The following is a 17774-nucleotide window of genomic DNA, read 5'->3' as shown; positions in this document are numbered from 1 at the left end:
AGCCGATGTTTGGACTCAGGGTCCTGTAGCCCTGAGCGGGCAGCTGACTGTAAAAAATTCGAATATCAAAGTATAAGTTTCAGACAGGAGCTACCCCCACCTCATACTTGTGCCGCCCTGACAGTCCCAGGGGAGCCCTAAAAACTGACTTTAGGAACCTGGACTGGTGAGTTTTCTTTCCCAGGGAAAAGAGCCGATGTTTGCGCTCCGAGTCCTGTGGCCCTGAGCGCGCAGCAGACTGCAAAAAATCTGAACATCCAAGGATAAGCCCCAGACAGGATCTGCCGCCACCTCATACTTGTTCTTCCCTGACAGTCCCAGGGGAGGCCTACAAACAGACATCAGAAACCTGGACTGGTGAGTTTTCCTTACTAGGGAAAAGAGCCGATGTTTGTGCTCAGGGTTCTGTGGCCCTGAGCGGGCAGCTGACTGCAAAAAATCTGAATATCGAAGGATTAGTCCCAGACAGGAGCTGCCACCACGTCATACTTGTGCTGCCCTGACAGTTTCAGGGGAGCCCTACAAACTGACATCAGAAACCTGGACTGGCGAATTTTCTTTCCCAGGGAAAAGTTCTGATGTTTGTGCTCAGGGTCCTGTGGCCCTGAGCGGGCAGCTGACTGCAAAAAATCCGAACATCGAAGGATAAGTCCCAGACAGGAGCTGCCCACACCTCATACTTGTGCTGCCCTGACAGTCCCAGGGGAGTCCTAAAAACTGACACAAGGAACCTGGACTGGTGAGTTTTCTTTCCCAGGGAAAAGAGCCGATGTTTTCGCTCCGAGTCCTGTGGCCCTGAGCGGGCAGCTGACTGCAAAAAATCCGAACATCGAAGGATAAGTCCCAGACAGGAGCTGCCCCCACCTCATACTTGTGCTGCCCTGACAGTCCCAGGGGAGCCCTAGAAACTGACATCAGAAACCTGGACTATCGAGTATTCTCTCCCAGGGAAAAGAGCCGAAGTTTGTGCTCCGAGTTTGGTGTCTCTGAGCGGGCAGCTGACTGCAAACAATCCGAACATCGAAGGATAAGTCCCAGACAGGTGCTGCCCTTTCCTCATACTTGTGCTGCCCTGACAGTCCCAGCAGAGCCCTAAAGACTGACATCAGGAACCTGGACTGGTGAGTTTTCTTTCCCAGGGAAAAGAGCCAATCTTTGTGCTCCGGGTCCTGTGGCCCTGAGCGGGCAGCTGACTGCAAAAAATCCGAACATCCATGGATAAGTCCTAGACAGGAGCTGCCGCCACCTCATACTTGTTCTGCCCTGACAGTCCCAGGGGAGCCCTATGAACTGACATCAGGAACCTGGACTGGTGAGTTTTCTTTCCCAGGGAAAAGAGCCGATGTTTGTCCTCAGGTTCCTGTGGCCCTGAGCGGGCAGCTGACTGCAAAAAATCCGAACATCAAAGGATAAGTCCAAGACAGGAGCTGCCCCCACCTCATACTTGTGCTGCCCTGAAAGTCCCAGGGGAGCCCTATGAACTGACATCAGGAACAAGGACTGGTGAGTTTTCTTTCCCAGGGAAAAGAGCCGATGTTTGTGCCCAGGGTCCTGTGGCCCTGAGCGGGCAGCTGACTGCAAAAAATCCGAATATCGAAGGATAAGTCCCAGACAGGTGCTGCCCTTTCCTCATACTTGTGCTGCCCTGACAGTCCCAGCAGAGCCCTAAAGACTGATATCAGGAACCTGGACTGGTGAGTTTTCTTTCCCAGGGAAAAGAGCCAATCTTTGTGGTCCGGGTCCTGTGGCCCTGAGCGGGCAGCTGACTGCAAAAAATCCGAACATCCATGGATAAGCCCCAGACAGGAGCTGCCGCCACCTCATACTTATTCTGCCCTGACAGTCCCAGGGGAGTCCTACAGACAGACATCAGGAACCTGGACTGGTGAGTTTTCTTTCCCAGGGAAAAGAGCCGATGTTTGTGCTTAGGGTCCTGTGGCCCTGAGCGGGCAGCTGACTGCAAAAAATCCGAACATCAAAGGATAAGTCCAAGACAGGAGCTGCCCCCACCTCATACTTGTGCTGCCCTGACAGTCCCAGGGGAGCCCTATGAACTGACATCAGGAACAAGGACTGGTGAGTTTTTCTTTTCCAGGGAAAAGAGCCGATGTTTGTGCCCAGGGTCCTGTGGCCCTGAGCGGGCAGCTGACTGCAAAAAATCCGAATATCGAAGGATAAGTCCCAGAAAGGTGCTGCCCTTTCCTCATAGTTGTTCTGCCCTGACAGTCCCAGCAGAGCCCTAAAGACTGACATCAGGAACCTGGACTGGTGAGTTTTCTTTCCCAGGGAAAAGAGCCAATCTTTGTGCTCCGGGTCCTGTGGCCCTGAGCGGGCAGCTGAGTGCAAAAAATCCGAACATCCATGGATAAGCCCCAGACAGGAGCTGCCGCCACCTCATACTTATTCTGCCCTGACAGTCCCAGGGGAGCCCTACAGACAGACATCAGGAACCTGGACTGGTGAGTTTTCTTTCCCAGGGAAAAGAGCCGATGTTTTCGCTCCAAGTCCTGTGGCCCTGAGCGGGCAGCTGACTGCAAAAAATCCGAATATCGAAGGATAAGTCCCAGACAGGAGCTGCCCCCACCTCATACTTGTGCTGCCCTGACAGTCCCAGGGCAGCCCTACTGTAGTAGATAGGGACAGGCGGAGCGGAAGACCAACACGGGATGTGACGGAAAGATCGACCCATCCCCCTCTCTCTCTCTCCCCACGCTATCTTCTAACTCCAGAAGCCTCAGAAGAATGTAGCCACACCTGCTCTAGTAAATTTCCACTACCCACTAACCCCTGAGACCCCCAACCCCCCTCTGACGTAGCAAAGACCCCTAAAAGCTATTTAAACCCACGAGATAGAATAATAAACGCTTTTCAACCGTCTGCCATATTGGTGTATGCGTCTGTTGATTAGCCCGAGCAGCATGGCCGAGAGCAGGCAGCCGTGCTGTTCCCTGAACCAGGTCTCTGGTTTTCTTTTATAAAGGCAACATACTGGTGCCGAAACCCGGGACAAAAGAAGACAAAAAAAAGAAAAATTTGCCCGGTGGACGGGATACACCTGGACAGAAGCAGCGGCCGTATCTTGGCGAGGGGAGACGTCCCCGGGGCCCGCGAGCGTCATGGGCAGCGTCGCATGGGTCGTAAGTATAAAGCAATGGAGTATCGCGTTTAAGCTCAGGGACTTTTATCTTGCTATAGCAAGGCTGCCTGAGCTTGGAGCAACCGAATGCTCAGTGGATGCCATGCATCCGGGTATATGGGATCAGTATACATCCACACTAGCCGGGGAGGCAAAATCCTCAGGCGAAAGCGTTACGGCACGGGGCAAGGTAGAAGAAACCCCGCGCAAAGCAATGGAAAAACAAGAGACGCAGAGTACAGTGCGTACGTGTTTATTAGTTAAACCCGTTCTCGGGACGGGAGCGAAAGCGCGGACCGTCCCTGAAGAGAGTCAACCCGGGAGCGGAGACCCGGAGGGGCTCAGCGCGACAACCCCTTCCCCGGATCAGAGTGCAGCCCGGCCCTGCCGCGGAGCTGAGCCCAGCCCAGCCCGGCAGAGGCAGCGCAGCCCCCAGGGCGGCGCGTTTCGAGCGGCGCGGCCCCGCTCCCGCCGGAACCCGGACCCGCCCGCGGCTCCGCGCCGCTTCCCCGCCGGCGTGCCGAGCGGAGCGGCACCAAGCCCCGCCGCAGAAACCCCCCAAGACACCCCCGTCGCGGAAAACCCCCGGGAAACCCCCGCCGCAAAAAAGCCCCGAGAAACCGCAGCTTCCCGAACAGTCCCGCCGCCGCCATCGATCAGAGGTCCATTGCAGGAAGCGCAGCCGCGCGCGGAGCGCTTTTGGCGGGGGCTGGCGGGGGAAGCCCGAGACGCAGAGGCCGCGGCCCGGGAAGGCACGGCAGCGTGGCCATGCTGCCGCCTTGAAAATGGCACCGGGGGTGGCAGAGAGGGGCGGGGCGCAGGCGGTCCCGGCGCGAAAACTCGGAAACCGCGCGATCTCAGGAATGCGCGCGCGCGGGAGAAAGTGGCGGAGAGCGGTTCGGGGCACAGAGCCAATCAGCGGCCGCGCCAGAAGCCGCCACCATATAAGGGAAAAACCACCCCCCGCAGGGGGGCGCGGCGAGCCGGGGGGGCGGGAGCAGCGCCACCCCAGCGGGGAGGAGCGAGCTCGGAGCCGAACAAAAGGGCACGGAGCCCCGGAAGTGCCCTGGCCTTTCATTTCAGGCGCGGAGCCTGGCAACAGCTCTACCGGCTCCTCCGAGCCGGCGGGGGCCAGCCGGAACTCCGAAACAAAAGATACGGAACCAGCACAGTTTAAAACAAAACCGAATAGAGTTCTAAGCCGCACCGAAAAGCAGTCACAATACCCCTTGAAGCTGCGGGAGAAAAGAGCATCTCGCCAAAGAATACAGGTCCCAACCCCCGGACACACGAGGTGGGGGGGGGGGGGGGGAGCGCGCGGGCGAACTCAGCCTCCTCCCACCGCAAGCGGCGCCCGTGCCGCAGAGTCAGCAAGAGACGCCCCGATACGGGACCCCGGGGTAGCCCTGGCCATGAAAGTGGGGAGAAAGCCCCCGGGGATGTAGGGGACGTGCTGCCTCTGCGGCAGTCGGGACCCCCACGTAGTGAGACTATGAGAGCCACTGCTGCACACCCACTGCTGCCGATCAAACCTGACCCTCAAAACAAAACTAATGAGAGGCTGTGAGTTCTGTTTGCAGGACACGCTCGTGGACCGTCCCCATGACACGCACACCCCTACTCCAGAGAGACATGACGGACCACCAAGCCACCAGACAAAACCTGAGCGTCCCACAGCAGTGAGACCCAAACGTGCACAGTGTCTTTATGCATTTTTGCTGTTTAGAGGCTTGTGGCCAGGAGGACAAGCTAGCCCAGGCCACTACCCTCTAATAAATACCCCATCCTTCGTGTTCCACATAGCCAGCCTGTTTAGAAGCTACCTTACTAACCCCAAATGAAACCAAATCAAACCTGACTAACCCATATTAGTTTTGCTATGATATTAAACCCACTTTTCTACGAAAGCATTGCTTTAGATACCCCCTTCAGTTACTCCACAGCCAGTACCCCCCACCAGTGCAAGTAAGACACTCCCCACAGAAGACCAATAAGTAAGTAGTCCCATCCACATTTGAGATGTAAGTTTGCCAGAAACCCAGAGCGAATCCTTATATATTCCTTGCCAAGTTTAATAACTCTATCGATTTCTGTGTTCAAGTTCTGATTGTTTCTAAGGTCCTGCATCACTCAGACGAAAAGACATACCACCTTCTCGAAGAACCTGACAGACTCCACAAAAAAGAAATTAACCATCGCAATGCTGCTTGGCCTGAGAGCAGCTAGCACAGCCGCAGGTGTCTCAGCCATTGCAACCCAGCAACACAAACTCTCTCAGCTGCAAATGACCATCGACGAAAACCTGCAAAAGATCGAGAAATCCACCTCCTACCTAGAGAAATCAGTCTCTTCGCTTTCAGAAATAGTTTTTAAAAAAAAAATCTACCCAAATCTACTAAACCACACTTTCCTTAACAAGTTGCAAGTTTATACCTCACTCCAGTGCCTATACCTACGACTACCTCATTTTATATGTGATAAGGAGGGGGGAGATGTAGTAGATAGGGACAGGCGGAGCGGAAAACCAACACGGGATGTGACAGAAAGATAGACCCATCCCCCTCTCTCTCTCTCCTCACGCTATCTTCTAACTCCAGAAGCCTCAGAAGAATGTAGCCACACCTGCTCTAGTAAATTTCCACTACCCACTAACCCCTGAGACCCCCAACCCCCCTCTGACGTAGCAAAGACCCCTAAAAGCTATTTAAACCCACGAGATAGAATAATAAACGCTTTTCAACCGTCTGCCATATTGGTGTATGCGTCTGTTGATTAGCCCGAGCAGCATGGCCGAGAGCAGGCAGCCGTGCTGTTCCCTGAACCAGGTCTCTGGTTGTCTTTTATAAAGGCAACACCGTACAAACTGACATCAGATACCTGGACTATTGAGTATTCTTTCCCATGGTAAAGAGCCAATGTTTACGCTCCAATCCTGTGGCCCTGAGCGGGCAGCTGACTGCAAAAAATCCGAACATCCAAGGATAAGCCCCAGACAGGAGCTGCCGCCACCTCATACTTGTGCTGCCCTGACAGTCTCAGGGGAGCCCTACAAACTGACATCAGGAACCTGGACTGGTGAGTTTTCTTTCCCAGGGTAAAGAGCCGATGTTTGTGCCCAAGGTCCCGTTGCCGTGAGCGGGGAGCTGACTGCAAAAAATCCGAACATCCAAGGATAAGTCCCAGACAGGAGCTGCCCCCACCTCATACTTGTGCTGCCCTGAAAGCCCCAGGGGAACCCTACAAACTGACATCAGGAACCTGGACTGGTGAGTTTTCTTTGCCAGGGAAAAGAGCTTATGTTTGTGCTCAGGGTCCTGTGGCCCTGAGCGGGCAGCTGTCTGCAAAAAATCCGAACATCGAAGGATAAGTCCCAGAGAGGAGCTTCCCCCACCTCATACTTCTGCTGCCCTGACAGTCCAAGGGGAGCCCTACAAACTGACATCAGGAACCTGGACTGGTGAGTTTTCTTTCCCAGGGAAAAGAGCCGATGTTTGTGCCCAAGGTCCTGTAGCCCTGAGTGGGCAGCTGACTGTAAAAAATCCGAATATCGAAGGATAAGTCCCGGACAAGTGCTGCCCTTACCTCATACTTGTGCTGCCCTGACAGTCCACGGGGAGCCCTACAAACTGACATCAGGGACCTGGACTGGTGAGTTTTCTTTCCCAGGGAAAAGAGCCGATGTTTGTGCCCGAGGTCCTGTAGCCCTGAGTGGGCAGCTGACTGTAAAAAATCCGAATATCAAAGGATAAGTCCCAGACAAGAGCTGCCCCCACCTCATACTTGTGCTGCCCTGAAAGCCCCAGGGGAACCCTACAAACTGACATCAGGAACCTGGACTGGTGAGTTTTCTTTGCCAGGGAACAGAGATTATGTTTGTGCTCAGGGTCCTGTGGCCCTGAGCGAGCAGCTGACTGCAAAAAATCGGAACATCGAAGGATAAGTCCCAGACAGGAGCTGCCCCCACCTCATACTTGTCCTGCCCTGACAGTCCCAGGGGAGCCCTCCAAACATACATCAGGAACCTGGACTGGTGAGTATTCTTTCCCATGGTAAAGAGCCAATGTTTACGCTCCAAGTCCTGTGGCCCGGAGCGGGCAGCTGTCTGCAAAAAATCCGAACATCGAATGATAAGTCCCACACAGGAGCTGCCCCCACCTCATACTTGTGCTGCCCTGACAGTCCCAGGGGAGCCCTACCAACTGACATCAGGAACCTGGACTGGTGAGTTTTCTTTCCCAGGGAAAAGAGCCGATGTTTGTGCTTAGGGTCCTGTAGCCCTGAGTGGGCAGCTGACTGTAAAAAATCCGAATATCAAAGGAAAAGTTTGAGACAGGAGCTACCCCCACCTCATACTTCTGCTGCCCTGACAGTCCCAGGGGAGCCCTACAAACTGACATCAGGAACCTGGACTATTGAGTTTTCTCTCCCAGGGAAAAGAGCCAATGTTTACGCTCCAAGTCCTGTGGCCTGGAGCGGGCAGCTGTCTGCAAAAAATCCGAACATCGAAGGATAAGTCCCAGACAGGAGCTGCTCCCACCTCATACGTGTTCTGCTTTGACAGTCCCAGGGTAGCCCTACAAACTGACATCAGGAACCTGGACTGGTGAGTTTTCTTTCCCAGGGAAAAGAGCCGATGTTTGTCCTCAGGGTCCTGTGGCCCTGAGCGGGCAGCTGACTGCAAAAAATCCGAACATCGAAGGATAAGTCCCAGACAGGAGCTTCCCCCACCTCATACTTCTGCTGCCCTGACAGTCCAAGGGGAGCCCTACAAACTGACATCAGGAACCTGGACTGGTGAGTTTTCTTTCCCAGGGAAAAGAGCCGATGTTTTCGCTCCAAGTCCTGTGGCCCTGAGCGGGCAGCTGACTGCAAAAAATCCGAATATCGAAGGATAAGTCCCACACAGGAGCTGCCCCCACCTCATACTTGTGCTGTGCTTACAGTCCCTGGGGAGCCCTACAAACTGACATCATAAACCTGGACTGGTGAGTTTCCTTTCCGAGAAAAAAGTGCTGATGTTTGTGCTCAGGGTCCTGTGGCCCTGAGCAGGCAGCGGATTGCAAAAAATCCGAACATCGAAGGATGGGCCCCATACAGAAGCTGCCTCCACCTCATACTTGTGCTGCCCTGACAGTCCCAGAGGAACCCTACAAACTGACATCAGGAACCTGGACAGGTGAGTTTTCTTTCCCAGGGAAAACAGCCGATGTTTCTGCTCAGGGCCCTGTGTCCCTTAGCGCGCAGCTGACTGCAAAAATCCGAATATCGAAGGATGGGCCCTAAAGAGAATCTGCCTCCACCTCATACTTGTGCTGCCCTGACAGTCCCAGAGGAGCCCTACAAACTGACATCAGGAACCAGGGCTGGTGTGTTTTCTTTCCCAGGGAAAACAGCTGATGTTTCTGCTCAGGGCCCTGTGGCTCTGAGCCGGCAGCAGACTGCAAAAAATCCGAACATCGAAGGATAAGTCCCAGACCGGAGCTGACCCCACCTTATACTTGTGCTGCCCTAACAGTCCCAGAGGAGCCCTATAAACTGACATCAGGAACCTGGACTGGTGAGTTTTCTTTCCCAGGGAAAACAGCCGATGTTTCTGCTCTGGGTCCTACGTCCCTGAGCAGGCAACTGATTGCAAAAAATCTGAACATCGAAGGATGGGCCCCATACAGAATCTGCCTCCACCTCATACTTGTGCTGCCCTGACAGTCCCAGAGGAGCCCTACAAACTGACATCAGGAACCGGGGCTGGTGAGTTTTCTTTCCCAGGGAAAACAGCCGATGTTTCTGCTCAGGGCCCTGTGGTTCTGAGCCGGCTGCTGACTGCAAAAAATCCGAACATCGAAGGAAAAGTCCCAGACCTGAGCTGACTCAACCTCATACTTGTGCTGCCCTGACAGTCCCAGAGGAGCCCTACAAACTGACATCAGGAACCAGGACTGGTGAGTTTTCTTTCCCAGGGAAAACAGCCTAATTTTTTGCTCTGGGCCCTGTACCCCTTAGCGGGTAGCTGACTACAAAAAATCCGAATATCGAAGGATGGGCCCCATAGAGAATCTGCATCCACCTCATACTAGTGCTGCCCTGACAGTCCCAGAGGAGCCCTGCAAACTGACATCAGGAACCGGGGCTGGTGAGTTTTCTTTCCCAGGGAAAACAGCCGATGTTTCTGCTCAGGGTCCTGTGGCCCTGAGCAGGCAGCTGATTGCAAAAAATCCGAACATCGAAGGATGGGCCCCATACAGAAGCTGCCTCCACCTCATACTTGTGCTGCCCTGACAGTCCCAGAGGAACCCTACAAACTGACATCAGGAACCTGGACTTGTGAGTTTTCTTTCCCAGGGAAAAAAGCCGATGTTAATGCTCACGGTCCTGTGGCCCTGAGCAGGCAGCTGATTGCAAAAAATTCGAACATCGAAGGATGGGCCCCATACAGAAGCTGCCTCCACCTCATACTTGTGCTGCCCTGACAGTCCCAGAGGAGCCCTACAAACTGACATGAGGAACCGGGGCTGGTGAGTTTTCTTTCCCAGGGAAAACAGCCGATGTTTCTGCTCAGGGCCCTGTGGCTCTGAGCAGGCTGCTGACTGCAAAAAATCCGAACATCGAAGGATAAGTCCTATACAGGAGCTGTCTCCACCTCATACTTGTGCTGCCCTGACAGTCCCAGAGGAGCCCTACAAACTGACATCAGGAACCTGGACTGGTGAGTTTTCTTTCCCAGGGAAAACAACCAATGTTTTTGCCCAGGGCCTTGTGCCCCTTAGCGGGGAGCTGACTGCAAAAAATCCGAATATCGAAGGATGGGCCCCACAGAGAATCTGACTCCACCGTATATTTCTGCTGCACTGACAGTCCCAGAGGAGCCCTACAAACTGACATGAGGAACCGTGGATGGTGAGTTTTCTTTCCCAGGGAAAACAGCCGATGTTTCTGCTCATGGTCCTGTGGCCCTGAGCAGGCAGCTGATTGCAAAAAATCCGAACATCGAAGGATGGGCCCCATAGAGAATCTGCCACCACCTTATATTTCTGCTGCCCTTACAGTCCCAGAGGAGCCCTACAAACTGACATCAGGAACCGGGGCTGCGTGAATTTTCTTTCCCAGGGAAAAAAACCGATGTTTTTGCCCAGGGCCCTGTGGCTCTGAGCCGGCATCAGACTGCAAAAAATCCGAACATTGAAGGATGGGCCCCATACAGAAGCTGCCTCCACCTCATACTTGTGCTGCCCTGACAGTCCCAGACGAGCCCTACAAACTGACATCAGGAACCAGGACTGGTGAGTTTTCTTTCCCAGGGAAAATAGCCTATGTTTCTGCACAGGGTCCTGTGGCCCTGAGCAGGCAGCTGATTGCAAAAAATTAGTACATCGAAGGATAGGCCCAATACAGTAGCTGCCTCCACCTCATACTTGTGCTGCCCTGACAGTCCCAGAGGAGCCCTACAAACTGACATTAGGAACCTGGACAGGTGAGTTTTCTTTCCCAGGGAAAACAGCCGATGTTTCTGCTCAGGGCCCTGTGGCGCTGAGCTGGCAGCTGACTGCAAAAAATCCGAATATCGAAGGATGGGCCCCATACAGAAGCTGCCTCCACCTCATACTTGTGCTGCCCTGACAGTCCCAGAGGAGCCCTACAAACTCACATGAGGAACCGGGGCTGGTGAGTTTTCTTTCCCAGGGAAAACAGCCGATGTTTCTGCTCAGGGCCCTGTGGCTCTGAGCCGGAAGCGGACTGCAAAAAATCCGAACATCGAAGGAAAAGTCCCAGACCGGAGCTGACTCAACCTCATACTTGTGCTGTTCTGACAGTCCCAGAGGAGCCCTACAAACTGACATTAGGAACCTGGACTGGTGAGTTTTCTTTCCCAGGGAAAACAGCCTAATTTTTTGCTCTGGGCCCTGTACCCCTTAGCGGGTAGCTGACTGCAAAAAATCCGAACATCGAAGGATGGGCCCCATACAGAAGCTGCCTCCACCTCATACTTGTTCTGCCCTGACAGTCCCAGAGGAGCCCTACAAACTGACATCAGGAACCTGGACTGGTGAGTTTTCTTTCTCAGGGAAAAAAGCCGATGTTAATGCTCACGGTCCTGTGGCCCTGAGCAGGCAGCTGATTGCAAAAAATTCGAACATCGAAGGATGGGCCCCATACAGAAGCTGCCTCCACCTCATACTTGTGCTGCCCTGACAGTCCCAGAGGAGCCCTACAAACTGACATCAGGAACCTGGACTGATTAGTTTTCTTTCCCAGGGAAAAAAGCCGATGTTAATGCTCATGGTCCTGTGGCCCTGATCAGGCAGCGGATTGCAAAAAATCGGAACATCGAAGGATGGGCCCCATAGAGAATCTGCCTCCACCTCATACTTTGCTGCCCTGACAGTCCCAGAGGAGCCCTACAAACTGACATGAGGAACCGGGGCTGGTGAGTTTTCTTTCTCAGGGAAAACAGCCGATGTTTCTGCTCAGGGCCCTGTGGCTCTGAGCAGGCTGCTGACTGCAAAAAATCCGAACATCGAAGGATAAGTCCTATACAGGAGCTGCCTCCACCTCATACTTGTGCTGCCCTGACAGTCCCAGAGGAGCCCTACAAACTGACATCAGGAACCTGGACTGGTGAGTTTTCTTTCCCAGGGAAAACAACCAATGTTTTTGCCCAGGGCCTTGTGCCCCTTAGCGGGGAGCTGACTGCAAAAAATCCGAATATCGAAGGATGGGCCCCACAGAGAATCTGACTCCACCGTATATTTCTGCTGCACTGACAGTCCCAGAGGAGCCCTACAAACTGACATGAGGAACCGTGGATGGTGAGTTTTCTTTCCCAGGGAAAACAGCCGATGTTTCTGCTCATGGTCCTGTGGCCCTGAGGAGGCAGCTGATTGCAAAAAATCCGAACATCGAAGGATGGGCCCCATAGAGAATCTGCCACCACCTTATATTTCTGCTGCCCTTACAGTCCCAGAGGAGCCCTACAAACTGACATCAGGAACCGGGGCTGCGTGAGTTTTCTTTCCCAGGGAAAACAGCCGATGTTTTTGCCCAGGGCCCTGTGGCTTTGAGCCGGCATCAGACTGCAAAAAACCCGAACATTGTAGGATGGGCCCCATACAGAAGCTGCCTCCACCTCATACTTGTGCTGCCCTGACAGTCCCAGAGGAGCCCTACAAACTGACATTAGGAACCTGGACTGGTGAGTTTTCTTTCCCAGGGAAAACAGCCTATGTTTCTGCTCAGGGCCCTCTGGCGCTGAGCTGGCAGCTGACTGCAAAAAATACGAATATCGAAGGATGGGCGCCATACAGAAGCTGCCTCCACCTCATAGTTGTGCTGCCCTGACAGTCCCAGAGGAGCCCTACAAACTCACATGAGGAACCGGGGCTGGTGAGTTTTCTTTCCCAGGGAAAACAGCCGATGTTTCTGCTCAGGGCCCTGTGGGTAGGAGCCGGCTGCTGACTGAAAAAAATCCGAACATCGAAGGATGGGCCCCATAGAGAATCTGCTACCACCTTATATTTCTGCTGCCCTGACAGTCCCAGGGGAGCCCTACAAACTGACATCAGGAACCTGGACTGGTGAGTTTTCTTTCCCAGGGAAAACAGTCGATGTTTCTGCTCAGAATCATGTGCCCCTGAGCAGGCAGCTGATTGCAAAAAATTAGTACATCGAAGGATGGGCCCAATACAGTAGCTGCCTCCACCTCATACTTGTGCTGCCCTGACAGTCCCAGAGGAGCCCTACAAACTGACATGAAAACCGGGGCTGGTGAGTTTTCTTTCCCAGGGAAAACAGCCGATGTTTCTGCTCAGGGCCCTGTGGCTCTGAGCCGGCTGCTGACTGCAAAAAATCCGAACATCGAAGGATAAGTCCCATACAGGAGCTGCCTCCACCTCATACTTGTGCTGCCCTGACAGTCCCAGAGGAGCCCTACAAACTGACATCAGGAACCTGTACTGGTTAGTTTTCTTTCCCAGGGAAAACAGATGATGTTTCTGCTCAGGGTCCTGTGGCCCTGGGCAGGCAGCTGATTGCAAAAAATCCGAACATCGAAGGATGGGCCCCATACAGAAGCTGCCTCCACCTCATACGTGTGCTGCCCTGAAAGTCCCAGACGAGCCCTACAAACTGATCAGGAACCTGGACTGGTGAGTTTTCTTTCCTAGGGAAAACAGACGATGTTTCTGCACAGGGTCATGTGGCCCTGAGCAGGCAGCTGATTGCAAAAAATTAGTACATCGAAGGATGGGCCCAATAGAGTAGCTGCCTCCACCTCATACTTGTGCTGCCCTGACAGTCCCAGAGGAGCCCTACAAACTGACATCACGAACCTGGACTGGTGAGTTTTCTTTCCCAGGGAAAACAACCAATGTTTCTGCTCAGGGTCCTGTGGCCCTGGGCAGGCAGCTGATTGCAAAAAATCCGAACATCGAAGGATGGGCCCCATACAGAAGCTGCCCCCACCTCATACTTTTGCTGCCCTGACAGTCCCGGAGGAGCCCAACAAACTGACATCAGTAACAAGGACTGGTGAATTTTCTTTCCCAGGGAAAACAGCCGATGTTTCTGCTCAGGGCCCTGTGGCTCTGAACTGGCTGCTGACTGCAAAAAATCCGAACATCGAAGGATAAATCCCATACAGGAGCTGCCTCCACCTCATACTTGTGCTGCCCTGACAGTCCCAGGGGAGCCCTACAAACTTACATCAGGAACCAGGACTGGTGAGTTTTCTTTCCCAGGGAAAACAGCCTAATTTTTTGCTCTGGGCCCTCTACCCCTTCGCGGGTAGCTGACTGCAAAAAATCCGAATATCGAAGGATGGGCCCCATAGAGAATCTGCCTCCACCTCATACTAGTGCTGCCCTGACAGTCCCAGAGGAGCCCTGCAAACTGACATGAGGAAGCGGGGCTTTTGAGTTTTCTTTCCCAGGGAAAACAGCCGATGTTTCTGCTCAGGGCCCTGTGGCTCTGAGCCGGCAGCAGACTGCAAAAAATCCGAACATCGAAGGATAAGTCCCAGACCGGAGCTGACCCCACCTCATACTTGTGCTGCCCTGACAGTCCCAGAGGAGCCCTACAAACTGACATCAGGAACCTGGACTGGTGAGTTTTCTTTCCCAGGGAAAACAGCTGTTGTTTCTGCTCACGGTTCTGTGGCCCTGAGCAGGCAGCTGATTGCAAAAAATCCGAACATCGAAGGATGGGCCCCATACAGAAGCTGCCTCCACCTCATACTTGTGCTGCCCTGACAGTCCCAGAGGAGCCCTACAAACTGACATCAGTAACAAGGACTGGTGAATTTTCTTTCCCAGGGAAAACAGCCGATGTTTCTGCTCAGGGCCCTGTGGCTCTGAACTGGCTGCTGACTGCAAAAAATCCGAACATCGAAGGATAAATCCCATACAGGAGCTGCCTCCACCTCATACTTGTGCTGCCCTGACAGTCCCAGGGGAGCCCTACAAACTTACATCAGGAACCAGGACTGGTGAGTTTTCTTTCCCAGGGAAAACAGCCTAATTTTTTGCTCTGGGCCCTGTACCCCTTCGCGGGTAGCTGACTGCAAAAAATCCGAATATCGGAGGATGGGCCCCACAGAGAATCTGACACCACCGTATATTTCTGCTGCACTGACAGTCCCAGAGGAGCCCTACAAACTGACATCAGGAACCTGGACTGGTGAGTTTTCTTTCCCAGGGAAAACAGCCGATGTTTCTGCTCATGGTCCTGTGGCCCTGAGCAGGCAGCTGATTGCAAAAAATCCGAACATCGAAGGATGGGCCCCATACAGAAGCTGCCTCGACCTCATACTTGTGCTGCCCTGACAGTCCCAGAGGAGCCCTACAAACTGACATCAGGAACCTGGACTGGTGAGTTTTCTTTCCCAGGGAAAACAGCTGATGTTTCTGCTCACGGTTCTGTGGCCCTGAGCAGGCAGCTGATTGCAAAAAATCCGAACATCGAAGGATGGGCCCCATACAGAAGCTGCCTCCACCTCATACTTGTGCTGCCCTGACAGTCCCAGAGGAGCCCTACAAACTGACATCAGGAACCTGGACTGGTAAGTTTTCTTTCCCAGGGAAAACAGCCGATGCTTGTGCTCAGGGCCGTGTGGCTCTGAGCCCGCTGCTGACTGCAAAAAATCCGAACATCGAAGGATAAGTCCTATACAGGAGCTGCCTCCACCTCATACTTGTGCTGCCCTGACAGTCCCAGAGGAGCCCTACGAACTGACATCAGGAACCGGGGCTGGTGAGTTTTCTTTCCCTGGGAAAACAGCCGATGTTTCTGCTCAGGGTCCTGTTGCCTGGAGCAGGCAGCTGATTGCAAAAAATCCAAACATCGAAGGATGGGCCCCATACACAAGCTGCCTCCACCTCATACTTGTGCTGCCCTGACAGTCCCAGAGGAGCCCTACAAACTGACATCCGGAACCTGGACTGGTGAGTTTTCTTTCCCAGGGAAAACAACCAATGTTTTTGCCCAGGGCCCTGGGCCCCTTAGCGGGGAGCTGGCTGCAAAAATCCGAATATCGAAGGATGGGCCCCATAGAGAATCTGCGTCCACCTCATACTTGTTCTGCCCTGACAGTCCCAGAGGAGCCCTATAAACTGACATGAGGAACCGGGGCTGATGAGTTTTCTTTCCCAGGGAAAACAGCCGATGTTTCTGCCCAGGGCCCTGTGGCTCTGAGCGGGCAGCTGACTGCAAAAAATTCGAACATCGAAGGATGGGCCCCATAGAGAATCTGCCACCACCTTATATTTCTGAAGCCCTGACAGTCCCAGGGGAGCCCTACAAACTGACATCAGGAACCGGGGCTGGTGAGTTTTCTTTCCCAGGGGAAACAGCCGATGTTTCTGCTCACGGTCCTGTGGCCCTGAGCAGGGAGCTGATTGCAAAAAATCGGAACATCGAAGGATGGGCCCCATAGAGAATCTGCCTCCACCTCATACTTGTGCTGCCCATACAGTCCCAAAGGAGCCCCACAAACTGACATCATGAACCTAGGACTGGTGAGTTTTCTTTCCCAGGGAAAACAGTCGATGTTTCTGCTCTTGGTCGTGTGGCCCTGGGCAGGCAGCTGATTGCAAAAAATCCGAACATCGAAGGATGGGCCCCATACAGAAGCTGCCTCCACCTCATACTTGTGCTGCCCTGTCAGTCCCAGGGAAGCCCTACAAACTGACATCAGGAACCTGGACTGGTGAGTTTTCTTTCCCAGGGAAAACAGCTGATGTTTCTGCTCACGGTTCTGTGGCCCTTAGCAGGCAGCTGATTGCAAAAAATCCGAACATCGAAGGATGGGCCCCATACAGAAGCTGCCTCCACCTCATACTTGTGCTGTCCTGACAGTCCCAGAGGAGCCCTACGAACTGACATCAGGAACCGGGGCTGGTGAGTTTTCTTTCCCTGGGAAAACAGCCGATGTTTCTGCTCAGGGTCCTGTGGCCTGGAGCAGGCAGCTGATTGCAAAAAATCCAAACATCGAAGGATGGGCCCCATAGAGAATCTGCCTCCACCTCATACTTGTGCTGCCCTGACAGTCCCAGGGGAGCCCTACAAACTGACATCAGGAACCGGGGCTGGTGAGTTTTCTTTCCCAGGGGAAACAGCCAATGTTTCTGCTCACGGTCCTGTGGCCCTGAGCAGGCAGCTGATTGCAAAAAATCGGAACATCGAAGGATGGGCCCCATAGAGAATCTGCCTCCACCTCATACTTGTGCTGCCCATACAGTCCCAAAGGAGCCCCACAAACTGACATCAGGAACCTAGGACTGGTGAGTTTTCTTTCCCAGGGAAAACAGTCGATGTTTCTGCTCTTGGTCGTGTGGCCCTGGGCAGGCAGCTGATTGCAAAAAATCCGAACATCGAAGGATGGGCCCCATACAGAAGCTGCCTCCACCTCATACTTGTGCTGCCCTGACAGTCCCAGGGGAGCCCTACAAACTGACATCAGGAACCTGGACTGGTGAGTTTTCTTTCCCAGGGAAAACAGCTGATGTTTCTGCTCACGGTTCTGTGGCCCTGAGCAGGTAGCTGATTGCAAAAAATCCGAACATCGAAGGATGGGCCCCATACAGAAGCTGCCTCCACCTCATACTTGTGCTGCCCTGACAGTCCCAGAGGAGCCCTACGAACTGACATCAGGAACCGGGGCTGGTGAGTTTTCTTTCCCTGGGAACACAGCCGATGTTTCTGCTCAGGGTCCTGTGGCCTGGAGCAGGCAGCTGATTGCAAAAAATCCAAACATCGAAGGATGGGCCCCATAGAGAATCTGCCTCCACCTCATACTTGTTCTGCCCTGACAGTCCCAGAGGAGCCCTACAAACTGACATGAGGAACCGGGGCTGGTGAGTTTTCTTTCCCAGGGAAAACAGCCGATGTTTCTGCTCAGGGCCCTGTGGCTCTGAGCAGTCTGCTGACTGCAAAAAATCCGAACATCGAAGGATAAGTCCTATACAGGAGCTTCCTCCACCTCATACTTGTGCTGCCCTGACAGTCCCAGAGGAGCCCTACAAACTGACATCAGGAACCTGGACTGGTGAGTTTTCTTTCCCAGGGAAAACAACCAATGTTTTTGCCCAGGGCCTTGTGCCCCTTAGCGGGGAGCTGACTGCAAAAAATCCGAATATCGAAGGATGGGCCC

This window comes from Taeniopygia guttata, chromosome W (assembly GCF_048771995.1).
Source record: "Taeniopygia guttata chromosome W, bTaeGut7.mat, whole genome shotgun sequence".
Lineage (NCBI taxonomy): Eukaryota > Metazoa > Chordata > Aves > Passeriformes > Estrildidae > Taeniopygia > Taeniopygia guttata.
This window is presented reverse-complemented; position numbering follows the sequence as displayed.